Source organism: Vicugna pacos, chromosome 11, assembly GCF_048564905.1.
Source record: "Vicugna pacos chromosome 11, VicPac4, whole genome shotgun sequence".
In the NCBI taxonomy this organism is placed as follows: Eukaryota; Metazoa; Chordata; class Mammalia; order Artiodactyla; family Camelidae; genus Vicugna; species Vicugna pacos.
Window position 1 is genome coordinate 20,867,370 of NC_132997.1, and position 17,618 is coordinate 20,884,987.

Below are 17,618 nucleotides of genomic sequence, written 5' to 3' on the forward strand. Positions count from 1 at the left end.
GGATGCATGTGTGACCAGTCTGGGGGGGTCACAGTTCTGGAAGGCTTGTCAATATCAGCTTCTGCTCTTTCCTGGCCTGGCCTTGTGTAGATTGACAATCAGGTTCAGTCCTTGGGAGTTTACTGGGAGTGTCTGTCTTTCCCTGGGACACAACTGGGAGAAAGCCACTGGCTCTCCCGTGGATGACAGAACTGGAATGTGGGGGTCACCAAAGGACATTTCCTGCATACTCAAAATTCAGATTATGAAGGAAGAATCATATAAGAATCTGAGCCAGTAATTCATTATACAATGTGCCACAGATCATATTTCTGGTATTTGGGGGCAGGATCCAAGTCTAGCTTGGGTCTCAAATGCCTGTACTTCTTCCCAGGATTTGGCTCTTCTCCCCCAGCTGTACATTTGGCTCTTCCTGGCTGTGTCCTGGTGAGGGTCCTCAGTGAGGACCTTTTCTTATTTTGTATCCAGAAGCAAGAGCCAAGACATTGCAAATTATGGACTGTGTTAATATTTTTTCCAACACCTCCATAGTGTAATGGAAATAAAAGCAAAAATAAGCAAGTGGGACCTAATTAAACTTAAAAGATTAAGTACAGCAAATGAATCCAAAAACAAAATGAAAAGACAATGTACAGAATGGGAGAACACATTTGCAAATGATGAGACTGACAAGGGATTAAATTTCAAAATATACAAACAGCACATATAACATGATGTAAAAGAAAACAACCAACCCAATCAAAAATGGGCAGAAAATCTAAATAGACATTTCTCTAGGAAGACAGACAGCTGGCCAACAGGTACATAAGAAGATGCTCAATATCACTGATTGTCAGAAATTCAAATCAAAACTACAATGAGATACCACTTCACATCAGTCAGAATGGCCATCCTTACAAGTCTACAAAGAATAAATGCTGGGGAGAGTATGGAGAAAAAGGGGACCCTCCTACTCTGTTGTGGGTAATGTAAACTGGTGCAGCCAATATGTAGAATAATACGGAAGTTCCCCCCAAAAACTAAAAAGAGAGTTACTGTATGATTGAGCAATGCCACTCCTGGACATATATTTGAGTAAAACCATAACATGAAAAGATGTATGCACCCCAGTGATCCTAGCCACACTATTTACAATTACCAAGATATGGAAGCAGGATAAATGTCCATGAATAGATGACTAGATAAAGAAGATGTGGTATATAAATACATAATGGAATATGACTCAGCCTTTAAAAAATGAGATTACACCTTTTGCAACAACATGAATAGACCTAGAGATTATTATGTTAAGTGAATTACATCTGACAGAGACAGACAAATGCCATATATCATATATATGTGATATCAAAAAATAATGACAAAAATGAAATTTTTACAAACTAGAGTTGAACTCACAGACATAGCAAATAAACTATGGTTACCAAATGGAAAAGTGTTGAGGGGAGGGATAAACTGGGAGTTTTCAAAGTTTCAACATCATTAAGACTTAATTCTTGATGGACCTTGCAGTCTTCTATATAAATTTAAAATAAGTGGTTAAGTTTATTTAAAAAATCCTGATGCTGTTCAATTTATTACATTTGTAAATGATATTGAGGACTATAAGCTTTATAATAATATTATCCAAGATCTCCTTTATGAAAGATCTCCATTTGTTCAGATCATCTTTTATGTCTTTTTAATAGAGTTTTAGACTTCTTTAAAGAAGCTTTGTGTTTTCTTTGCTGAGCTAGTTTCTAGGTACTTCATATTTTTCATTGCTCATGGGAATGGTATTTTATTTTTGTATTATTTCTAGTTATTTTGAGGGTAAAGAAATGTTTTCAGTGTCTTTCAGTTGTAAGAATTATATGATCTCCCTTATGAATATTTTTAAACCTAAAGGTTAGTTAATAGTACCTATACTTCATAGTTAAAAGAGTCTAACACTAATTGAGATGTTAGGGATTTCTCCCCACACCAGTGAGCAATTCTCTGTGACACCAGCTGGGTGTTTACAATTCAACTCAATTCAGACAGTGTTTATGTGGAGATAGTGTTGGAGTCCACAGATGAAGGGCTCAGTCCTGCAAGACTGCCCGCTCTCATATACCAATCAAAAGTTGTGACTGAGCAGCTTATAGGTTCCAACAATCCCCTCCATGTGTTTCATTAATTCTCTAGAGAAGCTCATAGGACTCAGAGAAACATTTCAATCACCAGATTACCATTTTATTATACAATGATATAACTCAGGAATAGTTAAATGGAAGAAATGCACAGGGCAAGGTATGGGGAATGGGTGTGGAGCTCCTGTGTGCCACTCTCCCTGAATCTCCACGTGTTCACTGACCCAGAAGCTCTCTGAAACTCAACCTTCTGGGTTTTTATGGAGGCTTCATTACACAGGCTTGACTGATGAAATCATTGCCACTGATGATTGAACTCAGTCGCCAGCTCTTCTCTCCTCTCCCTGGAAGTCAGGGGTGGGACTGAAAGTTCCAACTCTCTAATAACTCAGTTGGTTCCCCCTGACCACCAACCCCATCCTTAGATGCTATCTGCAAGTCACCTCATTAACATAAACTCAGGTGTAGCTTGTTATGAATATCAAGACACCTTTTTTACTTCAATCACTTATGAAATTCCAAAGGTTTAGGAGATCTTTTCCAGAAATTGGTCAAAGACCAAACACATATTTCTCATTATAAATCACAATATCACAATAGTCATATGGGATTTTAAAAGCAAAATTTTTATTTGTTTACTGCAAAATAATTGAAACAATCAGAGAAGTTAGTATACACTTTGTAGAATCTTTTGAAATTACTGTGGCTTTCTTTTTGACCTTATGTAGGATCAGTTTTTGTGAAGCTGTGCCCTTTTGGGGGAGCTATAATCCTAAAATCCAGAAACATTATTTATATTTTAATTTAGTAGGTTGTGTTTTACACTCAACATTAATAAAAATCTCTAATTATTTAAAATTCTTCAAAAGCGTCATTTAAACAAATGTATATTTAGTCCAAATAGAGAAACACTAATTTCTTGGTTTCTGTTACTTATTTCTCTCTGGCTTACCTTCTATATTTTGGGCTGGCTTTTATGTATCTTCTTGTCATCCTTTTCTTCCACCTGACCCTTGTTAACTAAATACCACTTCCCCTAAGCTTCATGCTTAGTCCGTCTTAACATCTATCCTCAGGAACCCATTCCTTGTGTTTTTATGACTCCAGATTCAAATTTCTGGCTCAGATCTCTCTGAATTCCAGACTCAAATTTCCTGCTGCTTTTTCAAATTCTCTGTATGGGTATGGGACGTGATGCAAACTGAACTTCCCTTTTCTCCAAACCCACTCTGCTCCCCTGTTCATTGCCTGCCCTGGTGGGTGGTAATAGCGTCTGCACAATCCTTTACCCAGTCTCTTCTGGCAAAAACCTGGGATGTGTACAACTTAGTAAGTTCCTCACATTTCCTTCTTGTATCCAGCTAGCCAATTTCACTAATTTCCTGTTAAAATTTACCTCCAAAATTAAAACAAAAACAAAAACCTCATCTCCTCCTTTCCAGGTAGATTTTTAACATTCTTCTCAGAATTATTCTATGGCTCTCCATTAACTACCAGGACAAATTTTAAACCTGAGATTTATGTTCAAGCAGAAGATTGAATGTGTTCAGGATGAAGGTGATGGATTTGCTAGCTTTGTGATTCAATGCAGCATAAGGGAGGCATCCATCCTAGGGTGTCCAGCCTTGGAATGGCTGGTCCCAGGTGGAGTGATTGCACTATTCACTGGAGATGTTCAGAGACTGATTAGAGATGTTCAGAGACTGGCTGGAGATCTATGAGGTGACCACAACCCTGGAGAGGCTGAACTTGACCACTGACTTTCCTTCCAACTGCAAGAGTCAATCTGATGTTTGAGTTCAAAAGTTGAGTGGCAACTATGATCAGTGTGTCTCATTCCTTTTACGAGACTGCTTTAAATTTGTGAAAAACCCTTCACTCAGAGTTATTTTAAAGCTGACATTTATTAGACTTGCTTTTATGGATTTAACATAATAGATTGACATGAAGTTTTTAAAGGCATTTTCCTTTTGACATTTTTATATTGTTTTCTTTGAACTTTGATTTATTTCATGATCTTTGAAGAAATTACTGGAGAAATCCATAATCTAACATAGGTCCTGAGAGGGGTTGTTTGTCATTGTCACATATGTTCTAGGATATTCTTTGGGCAATTTTATTAGATTCTTTAGAGTAAATTTCTCAGCTTGTTCTTGTCATGTTTTAGTCCTTGATCAATTGAAGTTTCATAGATTCTTCTTTCTTTTTTATTGGGTTATAGTCAGTTTACAATGTTGTGTCAATTTCTGTTGTACAGCATTATGCTTCAGTCATATATATATACACATATATTTGTTTTCATATTCTTTTTTATTATACATTATTACAAGATATTGAGTATAGTTCCCTGTGATGTACAGAAGAAACTTGTTGTTTCTCTATTTTATATACAGTTGAAGTTTCACGGTTTCTTTTCTTCTCCCCCCAAAAAAGCCTTCATGGATGCCAAAATTGAACTTTAAATTTATACAAATTTTAGTAGTGACTATGTAGTGACTGTAGTCAGAGCTCTCTCTATCAGGTCACTTTTTGAATGCTCTGTCTCTGTGTGATGTTTTATTGTAATTGATTTTGAACACTTTTTTTTGCTACTTTTTCTCCATATTCTTAGTTCAGGTAAAAGAAAAAAATGCAACACATGTGAGTCCTGCTTCATCAGACAGAGCAGTCACCTTCTTCAAAACTATTATGAAGATACATTATGGGCACTTAATATTAAGGACTAAGAAAACCAGCACATCTGTACCCTATCTGCATTTTATAAGTTTAAAATATCTAAGGCTTCCTTCTTTCTCTGGAGTTTTGAGCCCGAGTGTGGGAGTGTTGCTGTAAGAGTGTCTGGATCAGCACCAGCCATGGGCCCAGTGGGTTCTGAGCCCTGGGAAGCAGGGACCTTGGCCCCTTGTGCTGAGTTCCCTCCTGAGCTGTGGGTGTCATCTCTGCAGGTGGGGCCCACTTGGGTCCTTGCTCCTCCCATGACCCATCCAGCCATCTGACCACTCACTTGCCTTCTTTTCTTGAGAAATTGCGAAATGTTTATTCTCATAAGAGCCACTCTTCCACTGTAAAACTTGCAGCGCTTTGGATCTGACATTAGACATGTTAATTTCCATGTGATTGTAATTGGCCTTGTCTGTTTTTATTATTTATCCAGCATAGGCCATCAGTATATGATGATACATAATATGTGATCTCTCTCTATTCTCTACATCATGAACTTAAGGAATCATCATTGATGTCTAACTCTGGATTTGCTGGTCAACTGCATTTCCTCTTATGATTTAAATTGGTAGATAATATAGGATTTCAAGAGAAATTTATTAAATAGATATGTCTGAGCTATGATATCAGAAAAAATTAACGTAATGAGACTTATTTAATTCATTTTGCATAAGAGATGTGGCCTGTAGAAATAAAAACTTATATTGATACCTTTCAAAATATAGCAATTATATTCATCCTTCAACCATTAAAAAATATCCAAAAGGAAAAAATATCCACTATATGTTTCTAGGCTGTTAAAGTATAAATTGAAAACAGACTATTACAAATTAATGATATTATGGTACATAAAATAACCCAAAACTCACACCTAACCTTCCCCTGTGTATGAGCTGGGACATGTTACCTAAGTATTAGGCTCTCGATTTCTTTGCAGGAAAAATTAGAGTATTAAGCCAAATAATCTCTAAGGTTTCTGGCTCTAAAATACTGGAAATTAAGTGGTGGATTGTCACTGAGTCATTAATCCTAATAACAACAAACAATTGTTAGTATTTGGGTCCAATGAAAACAGAAAAGTTGCATGTATCATCAAGGCTAGTGGGAAAGAGGTCTCCTGTTGTCTCCAAGAGCTAGTATCAGTATGGAAAGTTTCTCTTCCTGTTTGGACACTTTATAGTCTCCAGTAGACAGAGAAGGAGCCAGGGACTCTCCCTGCTCTGTGTTATCACTGGTCAGGAGCCCATACTCTGTCTACATCTCTTCTACAAGAGTGTCCTGCCTGCGTTGGCCTATTATATTGTCATTAGTTAAGGACAGGGAGCATGTTTTCCTCACGATGATATCCTTTGGTGAACCCAGGAGATTATTCGGCACATGATGACCCCTAAGAGCTTGGTTATATCTTGTCTTTGCTATGTCCTGCCCCCCAGTTCCACTAGAGATGTTTAATTAAGATAGTATGTTCTGAATAGAATGCACTTAAAAGTATTCCTTCTTGAGCTTTGGTCAGTGTGATTAGTTGTTAGCCCCTGCAGGGCACAGACCTTGTGGTCTCTTTTATATCTTAGTACAGAATGTTGGTCAGAAGTTTTCCCAGAGGTGCTTAGAATAAAAATTAGGAGAGCAGAGTACGTGTCCAGTTTTGGTGCTGCCAAGTCTATGACATCAGGCAGATTCTAGAATCTTTTCATTCCTCATTTGGTTTCTTTGAAATCATGATGATAAATTCTTTTTTTTTTTTTTTGGTTTGCTTTTTTGGGGATTTAGAAATATTCATCTTTTTTATTTAAGTATAGTCAGTTTACAATGTTTATCAATTTCTGGTGTACAGTGTAATGTTTCAGGCATATTTATACATACATATATTCATTTTCATGTTCTTTTCACTGTAGGTTACCTTAAGATATTGAATACAGTTCCCTGTGCTATCCAGAAGAAACTTGTTGTTTATCTATTTTACATGTAGTAGTTAGTATGTGCAAATCTCCAACTCCGAATTTATCCCTTCCCACCCCCTTTCCCCTCTGGCAACCATAGGTTTGTTTTCTATGTGTATGAGTCTGTTTCTATTTTATAAATAAGTTAATTTGTGTCTTTTTTTTTAAGATTCCACATACGAGTAATACCATATGGTATTTTTCTTTCTCTTTCTGGCTTACTTCACTTAGAATGACGATCTCCAGGTCCATCCATGCTGCTGCAAATGGTATTATTTTATTACTTTTTATGACAGAGTAGTATTCTATTGTGTAAATATACTACAACTTCTTTATCCAGTCATCTGTTGATGAACATTTGGATTGTTTCCATGTCTTGGTTATTGTAAATAGTGCTGGTATGAACACTCGAGTCCATATGAAATCATGATGATAAACTCTTGCTCTGCTTTACAAAGCTGACAATAGTTGTGGATATGCCTTTTTCATTGTATAGTTCTATTCATATAGAAGGTTTCTTGCTTTATATAATGTCATGGCTTCCTTACCTGACAGCACTCCAGTGTAGGGACTGATGATTTTACTTCATTGTGCAAGATCACTGTGTGTGTTGTGATGGTAAATAGTCCTCTCAGATTGTCCCCTGGCTGTTGTTTCTATGTTTATCTAGCCCTGTGATGTTTGCTTACCAGTGCTAGAGGAGTATTTATAGATATAGATATAGTCGGCCCTTTGTATCTACAGGTTCTCTGTATCCACCAGTTCAACCAACAGCAGGTCAAAAATTAAAAACAAAAAATCCAGAAAGTTCCAAAAAGCAAAACTTTAATTTGCTGGGTCCAGCAACTATTTACAGAGCATTTGCATTGTATTGGGTATTATAAGTAATCCAGAGATGATTTAAAGTATAAGGGAGGATGCGTATAGGTAATATGCAAATACTAAGCCATTTGATATAAGGGACTTAGCATCTGCAGATTTTGATATCTGAGGGGGTCCTGGAACAAATCCGCCACAGATGCTGTGGGACAACTGTAGCTTAAGCCTGCAAAGAGATTCCACGTGCTAAAGTTAATAGTGTGTAAGTGTATGTGGGAGGAGGGAGAGGGAATTAGTGCAGAAATAATTGGAGAGCATTAATGATTAGTAAGTTCCCTGACTGTCATTGGGTGAATATGATTTTATCATTAATTTAATAAAATAGTAAAACAGACAATGAAAGCATCTTTTTTTAAACTGAAGTTAAGAATTGTAGCTAGGCTGGAGAGGCTGTGGAGAAAGGGGAACCCTCCTACACTGCTGGTGGGAATGCAGTTTGGTGCAGCCACTATGGAAAACAGTGTGGAGATTCCTCAAAAGACTAGGAATAGACTTACCATATGACCCAGGAATCCCACTTCTGGGCTTGTATCCAGAAGGAAATCTACTTCAGGATGACACCTGCACTCCAATGTTCATAGCAGCACTATTTACAATAGCCAAAACATGGAAACAGCCTAAATGTCCATCAACAGGTGACTGGATAAAGAAGATGTGGTATATTTATACAATGGAATACTACTCAGCCATAAAAACCGACAACATAACGCCATTTGCAGCAACATGGATGCTCCTAGAGAATGTCATTCTAAGTGAAGTAAGCCAGAAAGAGAAAGAAAAATACCATATGAGATCGCTCATATGTGGAATCTAAAGACTCATGGACAGAGAATACAGACTTGTGGTTACCAGGGGGGTAGAGGGTGGGAAGGGATAGACTGGGATTTCAAAATTGTAGAATAGATAAACAAGATTACACTGTATAGCACAGGGAAATATACACAAAATGTTATGATAAATCACAGAGAAAAAAATGTGACAATGAGTGTGTATATGTCCATGAATGACTGAAAAATTGTGCTGAACACTGGAATTTGACACAACATTGTAAAATGATTATAAATCAATAAAAAATGTTAAAAAAAAAAAAAGAATTGTAGCTAGGAAAATCATAAATATTTACCTTGTTGATATAATTAACATACGCTAAATGTAAAAAAAAAAAACACTTGATGGTTGAAGATATTTTAATCTGTGTTAACCTTGCTTATATTTTTTCTTTTAGATTCTGGGTACATTCTTATGATTCCATTATTTACTTATGACTTCCATTAAATTGAGACAAATTTTTATTTATCCAAGTACAGAGCCTTTGAGGAAAAAAAAAGGTAATAGGTAACATTTACTGGGCACTATGTTAAGCCCATTACAAAAATTATTTAATTTAATTTTAAAAACTGTCATAGGAGGCAGTGAGGATAATTATTCCAGGTATAGGCAAGGAAACTGAGGCTTAAGAGGGGTCAAGTCAGTTGTCTGAGGCCACAGCTGGGGCGGTGGCAGCATCAGGAGGCCCCAAGCAGGGGCTCCACAGCCTAAGCTCCTGGTTGCCTAGGCTGCACTGCTTTGCCTGGGTGGCCTCATGGAGTCTAGTGACAGATGTTTACAGTGGAAAGGGATGGGCAGAAAGGACACCATTCTATAAAAAAAGAGAAAGAACTCCCCTAGATTTCTTCAGCCATCCATTAGGTATGTGATGTATGTGATTAGTGAGACGAGCTTTCCTAGGTAAAGACAGTGTGACCTAGCATTCCTGGGCCTGCATTTCCTAATTTATAAAATGACAGTTGGAGGCTGGGTTTGAAGAATAGAAAGACTGCCCCTCCCACTGGGTCTTCTGTTATTGGGAGGAAGGGAGAGCCTGAGAAGCTGCACCCCTCTCCTGCCCACGTACTTGGAGTCAAAGATTCACCAGAGGTGCTTCCTGGGTGCCTATGGAGTTTATACCAACCTGTTAATGCTGCTTTGTATGTAGTAAGAGCTCTGTAAATGTTGAGTACGTAATGAATGAAAATATGAAGTAAAATGGTTTAAATAGCAGAGCACTTAGAAAAGTTATGCTTATTCATATTCTAGGGCCAATTATTTTCATTTGTTAGTGTGATCGACACATCCAGTCTAGAAACAGGTGCTTTGACCAAGGAGCAGAGTAGAAGGCCCAGGATTTGGGGGGCCCCCTGAACTGCTTGTCAGTGTGGGGTGGGTGGTGGGGTGGGGAAGGGGGTGCCAGAGGGAACCTGGGGGCCTCTGTTTCCTGGTCACAGCCAGCTAGTTTGTTCAGTTAAGAAGTAAGCTTTGGTTCAGAAGCCTTAGGTCAGCCCATTGTCCCCAGCTGAGATGCAGGACATCTGATGTCTGATAGGGCCTGTGTGCCCCAGTAAAATCCCTGGCCATCAACTGTAGGAAGCAGAACAGAAGGTCATGTCTCTGTCCACTCCCCCTGCTCTAGTCAAACTACATTCACTGGTCAGAAAGGGAGATCGGTGCAGTCCAGCTAGTGTGCGGGTCCTAGAAACAAGGAAAACTTTCCATGTTCTCACCACAGTGGTGTGACTCTTTAATAAGCGAAGTCACATCTGCTATTTTTGCAGAATCAGGAGCATGCCTTGCTGAGCTTTGTAATCTTGATTATTTCACATAACACTTGTGACACATTTTCCATGTCCTTAAATCATTTTAGTAGCATGATTTAAGATATTTATTGTGAAAATTTGATCATACATAAAAGTAGAAGTATGATGACGTCCCATGTACCCAGCTTCAGGAATTATCAGTGTTATCGATGCCATAATAGCTTCGTCTCCCTCTGTCCCCCAACCTGCCACCCTTCTTTTATGAACTAATTTGAGACAAGTTCCAGGCATCATGTTATTTTAATCTCAAATACTTAAATTTGCATCTCAAAAATGTACTTTGAATATGCCATAACTTCATTATTGTATTGAATGCGTATAGAATTCGTTTAGTGTTACCTGTTGATCAGCGCATTCACACAGCTCTCTGATACCCGAGATGAGAGGTTAGGTCCAATCTGACATGGTTTGACCCGTGCTTTTCCCAGAGGGACAGCACATGTGCTTGATGGGCAGCCCTGTGGACTTTATAACCCCGCCCATCAAGAGGCTCACTGTGTTTGCCTGTCTCAGTTGTGTTGACTCTGTGAAGGACTTGTGGGTTTGGAGATGACAGTTTGATCTCTTCTTTGCAAATTTTTCAATTGATCTTTTTTTCTAATGGGTTTCCCATCTATTCATTGAGCGAGTCATTACAGATTGCAATTTTCTAATATTGTCATTTCTTCGCATTTTTTGGCTGGAATTTTTCTGTACTGCGAACTTCTTTAATCACTAGGTATGTTTTATTACCCTAAAATACAGTTCATTCCAGGAAAGGTAGACTAAATGCTTCATTTATTTCCCATTTATTCTGTTACCAGTGATGACTGGTGGGTGCACTGGTATTCTCCAGTGATATCTGTTGAGTGTTACTTTTCTTATTCCTTTCCATATATTCAATGTGTTTACATTAATTAAGTTGTTGTTCTTTCTATAACAACAGGACTTGATGGCTGTATAGTAGGCCATCATTTATATATATTCTTTTTTTTAAATTGAACTATAGTCAGTTACAGTATCTCAGTTTCTGGTGTACAGCCTAATGTCCCAGTCATATACATACATACATATATTCATTTTCATTTAAGATATTATAAAATACTGAATTGTGCTATACAGAACAAAATTTTTTTATTGATTTTTATATATAGTAGTTAATATTTGTAAATTTCAAACTCCTAAATTTATCCTTCCATCATATATATATACAGCTATCTTTAAAAAAATCTATGTCATTATTGTTGGACATTTCAGTTTCTTTCATTTTTTTTCCCTAATAACTGTCCACTTATTACAGTACCAGGAACTGTGCTAAGCACTTTACATGCATTATCTCATTTAATCTTCACAATAATCCTCTGATGCATCACTTTTTGAATCTACCTCTGAATAGTTACCTAGGATAGATTTTCCAAAGTTGAATTTTTGGGTCAAGGGGTGAAATTTTTAAGATTATTGACACACATTGCCAGATTGCCCCCTAAAGCTTTCTTTCCCAGTCAGTGCTGATACCCACTTCTGGGTTTTGGTTGAGTCCAGGTTGAGGGATACTGGGGGAAGAAATCTCCCGCTGGTTTGGTGGGTTTTTGAACTCTCATCTTCTTCCCCAGGCCTCCTGCCACTATGCTACAGCCTTGAGGATCTTCACAGAGCTGCCTCATGCCTTCTAAGCACCATGTTGCTTCTGCTGCATGTAGTTGATGCAGTTACAAAAGCTTTCCCAGTTTTAGGGAGAGGAGTATAGACTGAGAGAGACCACAGGAGAGGATATGGGAAGAGTGGGGAGAATGCCATAGGATGAGCTCAGATGCACTCAAATGTTAACATTTAATAGAGAAGCCAGTACACGGGCCTTGAGAGATAGTGGCCAGGGAGGTAGAGAAAACAGAGGGCAGCATCAGGAAGATGCCTGGAAAGTGTTCTTGGAGAGATTAAGAAATTGAGTAAGATAAAGGCATAAGTATTTTTGGTACAATGCTGGCTACCAGTTTCTGTTGCTTTGGTGGGGGTGGAAGTCAAATTAGACTTGTCAGATGAGAGTGGGCTGGGTCTGGAGTGAGGGGCTCGAGGTAGCAGGTATAGATAATTCCAGCCAGTCGTCTTCTCTAACTGAGATATAGCTGATTTACAATATTGTGTTAGTTTCAGGTGTACAGCACAGCGATTTGGTATTTTTGCAGGTTGTACTCCATTATAGGTTATGACAAGAAATTGGGTATAACTCCCTGTGCTCTACAGTAAATCCCTGTTGCTTATCTATTTTATTTATACTATCTTGTATCTGTTACCCCCATGCCCCTAATTTGCCCCCCCCCCACTATGTGGTAAGCACACATTTGTTTTCTATGTCTGTGAGTCTGTTTCTTTTTTGTATACACTCATTTGTATTATTTTTTAGATTCCCCATCTGACTGATATCATATAGTATTTGTGTTTCTCTTTTCTCAATGTCCGACTTATTTCATTATGCATAAATTATTCTCTAGGCTTATCCACATTGCTGCAAGTGCAATATTTCATTCTCTCTTATGGCTGAGTAATATTCTATTGTGTGTGTGTGTGTGTGTGTGTGTGTGTGTGTGTGTGTGTGTGTGTGTGTGTATACACCACATCTTCTTTATCCAGTCATCTGGCAATGGACATTTAGGCTGTTTCCATGTCTTGGCTGTTGTAAATTGTGTGGCTATGAACATTGGGATGCATGTTACCTTTTAGAATTAGAGTTTCTGTTTTTTTCTGGTTATAAACTCAGGAGTGGAATTTCTGGATCATATAGTGAGTGGTTCTATTTTTAGTTTTTTAAGGAATCTCCATGCTGTTTTTCATTGTGGCTGCACCAGTTTACATTCCCACCTACAGTGTATGAGGGTTCCCTTTTCTCCACATTTTCATCAACATTTATTTGTAGACTTTTTGATGATCTAGCTGGTAGTTTTGATGTAAAGGAAACTAGGAATTGGGACAGTAGCTGGGAGTAGGGAGGGATGTGGGCTCCGGGAGATTTTTCATAAAATTAAGTGCATCTGCTAAAACAGGGTCTCCCTCCATGGGAAGGAGTCGGCCCCAGATGGACCTAAACTCAAGGGACGAGCTCTTTGCAGGGTGAAGGCAAGTAAGGGGGAAAGGGTGACAGAGTGGTCAGGACGTCCTCTCGGGCAGTGACGACTGAGCAGATGCATGAATGAAGTGACAATGGGTGAGTGGGTCATTCAGGTATTTGGGGAAGAGTGTTCTGGTGCAGAAGCTCCGAGGTGGGGGAGTCAGGGTGCTGGAGGAGGAGGGGGCCGGCAGGGGAGCCTGGAGTGGGCGGGGCAGGAGGTGCAGGGCAGCAGGGGTGCTCCTCAGTCAGGGCTTTACTCTGAGGGGGTTGGCGAGCCCTGGAGGGTGGGAGTGGCCTTGGACGTTGGTGTGGGTACTGGTAGTGGCACTGGGGCGGGTCCCTGTGGGGGGTGGAGGAAGCTCAGGAGGCAGGATTCAAGGTCACAGGTGAGTTATCTCCCTGAGTGTCCATGACAAGGATGAGAGGAATCGAGGTGGAAACGAGGGCAGTGAGTCAAGGGGTGAAGGGTTAGTGAAGGGGAGGGGAGGACAAGAAGGCTGTGGATGGCAGGGGGTCTTGCCAGTGGCAAGAGTTTCAAGGGAGCTGATCATTTTGAAGGAGTCAAACTATTTGAAAGTGCGGGTGGGGATCAGAGATCACCACTGACTTCTGATCGCTGAGATAGGTGGGGTTTGACATAAAACGTCTCCACTGAGAGGTCTGTAAGAGGAAGGCCCCAGGGCAGCTGGGCTGTTGTTAATGCGAGGAGGTGGACTTCCCTTCAGAGAGGCTAAGGCAGGAGTTCTCAATCCAGGGCCATTTTGCCACACAGGAGACGTTTGGCATTGTCTGGAGACACATCAGGCTGTTAAAACCAGAGGAGTTGTGGCGGGGCTGCGGGCATCCTGGGAGTCTGGGTCAGGGTGCAGCGCACTGGACCGCCCCCAGCACAGGTGGCCCGGCCCAGGGGAGCTGTGGCTGAGGAGCTCCCGATGTAGGGGTGTTTGCTCCTCAGGGAACTGAAGCTCTGGGGGTTGCACGCCCCCTCTTCCACTCTGTTCCCTAGCCACTTTTGTTAATTTTTGACTCGATATACAAATATACATTTTTTTGCTCCCAAATACAAACACACACACACACACACACACACACACACACACACACACACACCCCAGGCAAGATCCTGTCTCCCCTATTTTCTGTCATATACAATGTTGAGTTTCAGAAAAGATCTCACTAGTTCTCTGGCTGTTTCCCGGCCTGCTGTAAGATGTATGACGTGGTTGCACTGTCATTATAATTAATCACTTGAGGATTGAGGGATGTGATTTCCTAGGTGTTTGGGTCCAGTCAGGTTTGCAGGCAAACTTAAGTTCTGTAGGGAAAAAAATCTTTTATTTCTCCTTAGAAAAGTCCTGGGAGACCAACAAGTGTTCTCTAGTGACCTGCAGGAGTGGAGAGAACAGCTCCTTTGCCCTGCTCTGACGTTTTACATGTCCCAGGTAGATTTGGAGTTTAGTTTCGTTTTACAAACAAAAATAGGAGGCATGAAAATTGCATGGCTCCTAGACTGCGCAGGACTGAGCACTTAACATGTTTGAAATTTCAACGTTGTGACTGATGCACAGACCTGGGCCTGGCTCTGTGCAGCCCCCAGCTAAGAAGGCTTTTCAGATTTTTTAAGTTGTTAAAAAGAAAACAAAGCAAAATAAAGCCAAAGAAGAATGTGCAACAGAGACCTTACTTGGCCTGTAAAACCTAAAATATTTACGATTTGACCCTGTACAGAGAAAGTTTGCAGATCATTTCCACTTCCGACCATGGTGCGAATGAATCTTCATCAGAGAATCGTAACATTGTATTCATTTAGAAATCCTAAAAATATGTTTTCATATTTCTTATGTGCAAGTGGCCAGATTTGCAGGATGTGTGCTGGCTGTCAGAGAGGTTGTTTTATTAAGGGAGGCAGACATTAAATTAATAATTGCACAAATAATTAACTAAAATAATTACACAAAGAAGCTTTGAAGGATGCCATGAGAGTGTGGAAGGGGTCACTGGAAGCCTTTCTGGATGAGTGACTTTAAGTCTGAGGACTGACTCTGTTGGTGGGAGGGTGGGCAGGAGCAGGGCCGGGGCTGAGTGACCCGCGGGCGGCCCTGGATGGGACCGGGGAGATGTTGTAGTTCTCCTACCGCAGACGGTTAGTGCAGACACCTGCTGACTAAATTCCCAAAGGATGATAAGTCAGAGTGAGTAGCTTCAGAAATGGATGAGGGACTAGACTTGCAGCTCTCAGCTCTGGCTGAGGTTGGAATCAGTTGGTGCCCAGTCAGGTACTGATGCCTGAGTCCCCATCCCCTTCATTCTGCTCTCAGGTGATCTGAGGGACAGCCAGGACCGGGACCGAGAACCGTGGGACAGGTGGGCCCCGGTCCTCAGCCAGTGTCCTCCTCTCCTTGTGCCTCTCTTTTCTTATCTCTTTTAGGGAAATAATAAAAGCCTGCTGTGTAGACCTACCCTAGAGTTATGTTTCTGAGGTGCATAGAAGAAAATTTTGCGTTTCTACCATTTTCCTCTTCTGGGTGAATTTTCCTTCTGGCCAGCCCTCTCCCCTACTCAGAGGCTGGTGCCTACCTCCCTGTTTCCTTATTCCTCCCCCTCCCCATTGCCACATCCCAGACTGAATGTTAGCCACTGACATTTCTTAGCCCAAATGGTGGCTACTGACTTCTTCCTCAGAGAGCCAGGGGCAGGGATAACACAGAGCAGAAGGGGGGTTTTCAAAGAAATCCAGAAGGTCGGGTGCTTCTGCAGGTACAAGAAGAGGTAGGACTCATAACGGGGCCCATCCTTTTCGGGAGTAGGAGTTGTTTTGGAGGATGTGGGTGTGAACCAGAGCTCCCCTGTCCAGTGTGGTGTCCCAGGCCTGACTGCAGAGCTCTCTCTGCGCAAGTCCGTAGCCTTGGCAACAGTGTTCCACAGGCTGTGTTTGCTGGCCTCTCCTCGGGGGAGTTCTGAGCCAGGGGACCTGCCAGTGCTCCCACGTAATGACCGTGTCTCACCCGCAGGGCGAACTCTGTTGGAGAAACTGTTCAGCCAGCAGGAGAACGGGCCTCCAGAAGAAGCAGAGCAGCTTTGCTCGCGGATCATTGCCGTGGGTCTCCTCCTTCCTTTCAGTGGCTGCTTCAGGGAACCGTGGGGGCAGAGTGCCCAGTCCAGCTCAGCTCCATTTGATGTAAGTAGGAGACTCCACAGAACTCACTGGCTCGGAGGCAGACTGCAGTCAGAATAGCAGCTGTGCTGTGTGTCGGCCCCAATCAGCCTAAAATTTAAAAACCCGTATGTGACGCAGGCCCTCCTCCTCTCTGCCACTCAGCTTGTTTGTTTCCTTTTTCACTAGGGTATTCGTCAGTATATTTGCCAAACGTCCTTTTCTTAACAGATGGCCACTCTTGACACTTTGCTAGCCCGATGGCTTTGAAGTGGTTCTGAGCCAGTATTTCTGACTTTGCTGGCCATAGACGTGCCCTCAGAAGCAGCTCCACAGGGCAAGAGCTGTGTTCCCCGTAGACGGTGGGTTTCCCAGGGCCCGGAATGCGATCTCAGTGTGTTCGTAGCTCGTCTGTGTACTGACTGGTGACATGAAGCAGCGCTGTCTGCTTTCTCCCCCGGCTCCCATTCACCAGGAGCGTTAATACTGCCAAACAACAGTCCCAAAGCCATTTCATAATTCATAATGAACAGCTGGATTATCATTCTCAGGCCAGAGTATTGCTAACCTTTCTCAGGTGTGTGGTATGTGTGTGACCTTGGGGGATGTGATGAGTGTGCCTCTAAACCCACGTGGGTAAGAATTCTCACCTAGGGCGTTCTCGCGAGGAAACTGGAGGCCTGCGTGGCTCACTCGCTGGCGCCCGGTGTCTGGGCGGCGGAGCGCTGGCTCTCACCCGCGCGGGTTAGTTCCGGTTACTCAGGGCTTCTGACCCGCGGCTCCTCTCCGTGGACCCGCTGTTGAACGAGACGGGCGATGATGTGCGCTTTGGAAGACAATGGGAATGAGCCCTGGCTGGGATCAGGAAGTGACAGGAAATAATAAAATGTCTGTGTGTGCCTGCTTTTCTAATTCCTCTGCTTTACCCGTCGTAACTGTCGTCTCCTTTCGGTATTAGGGACGTAAGTCACATAAGATATTGTGAGATCTTTTTGATACTTCCCGTGTGAAAGAAGGGTCCTCGGGACGTGCTGTGGCTTGTGAAGCTTTCTTCTTAAGACTGATCGAGTGGCCTGTCTGTTCATTTATGACGTGGCAGCT

General features: G+C 41.4%; 1 protein-coding gene across 8 annotated transcripts in view; it reads left to right on the forward strand.

Moving 5' to 3' along the window:
- LOC140699184 (formin-2-like) overlaps window positions 1-17,618 on the forward strand; it is a 131,269-nt gene that overhangs the window by 1,595 nt on the left and 112,056 nt on the right. For all 8 annotated transcript variants that reach the window (XR_012077189.1, XR_012077190.1, XM_072970928.1 and 5 more), the window contains exon 2: window positions 16,375-16,541. The gene's annotated coding sequence lies outside the window, so the exon portion shown is untranslated. The remainder of the gene's footprint in view (window positions 1-16,374; window positions 16,542-17,618) is intronic.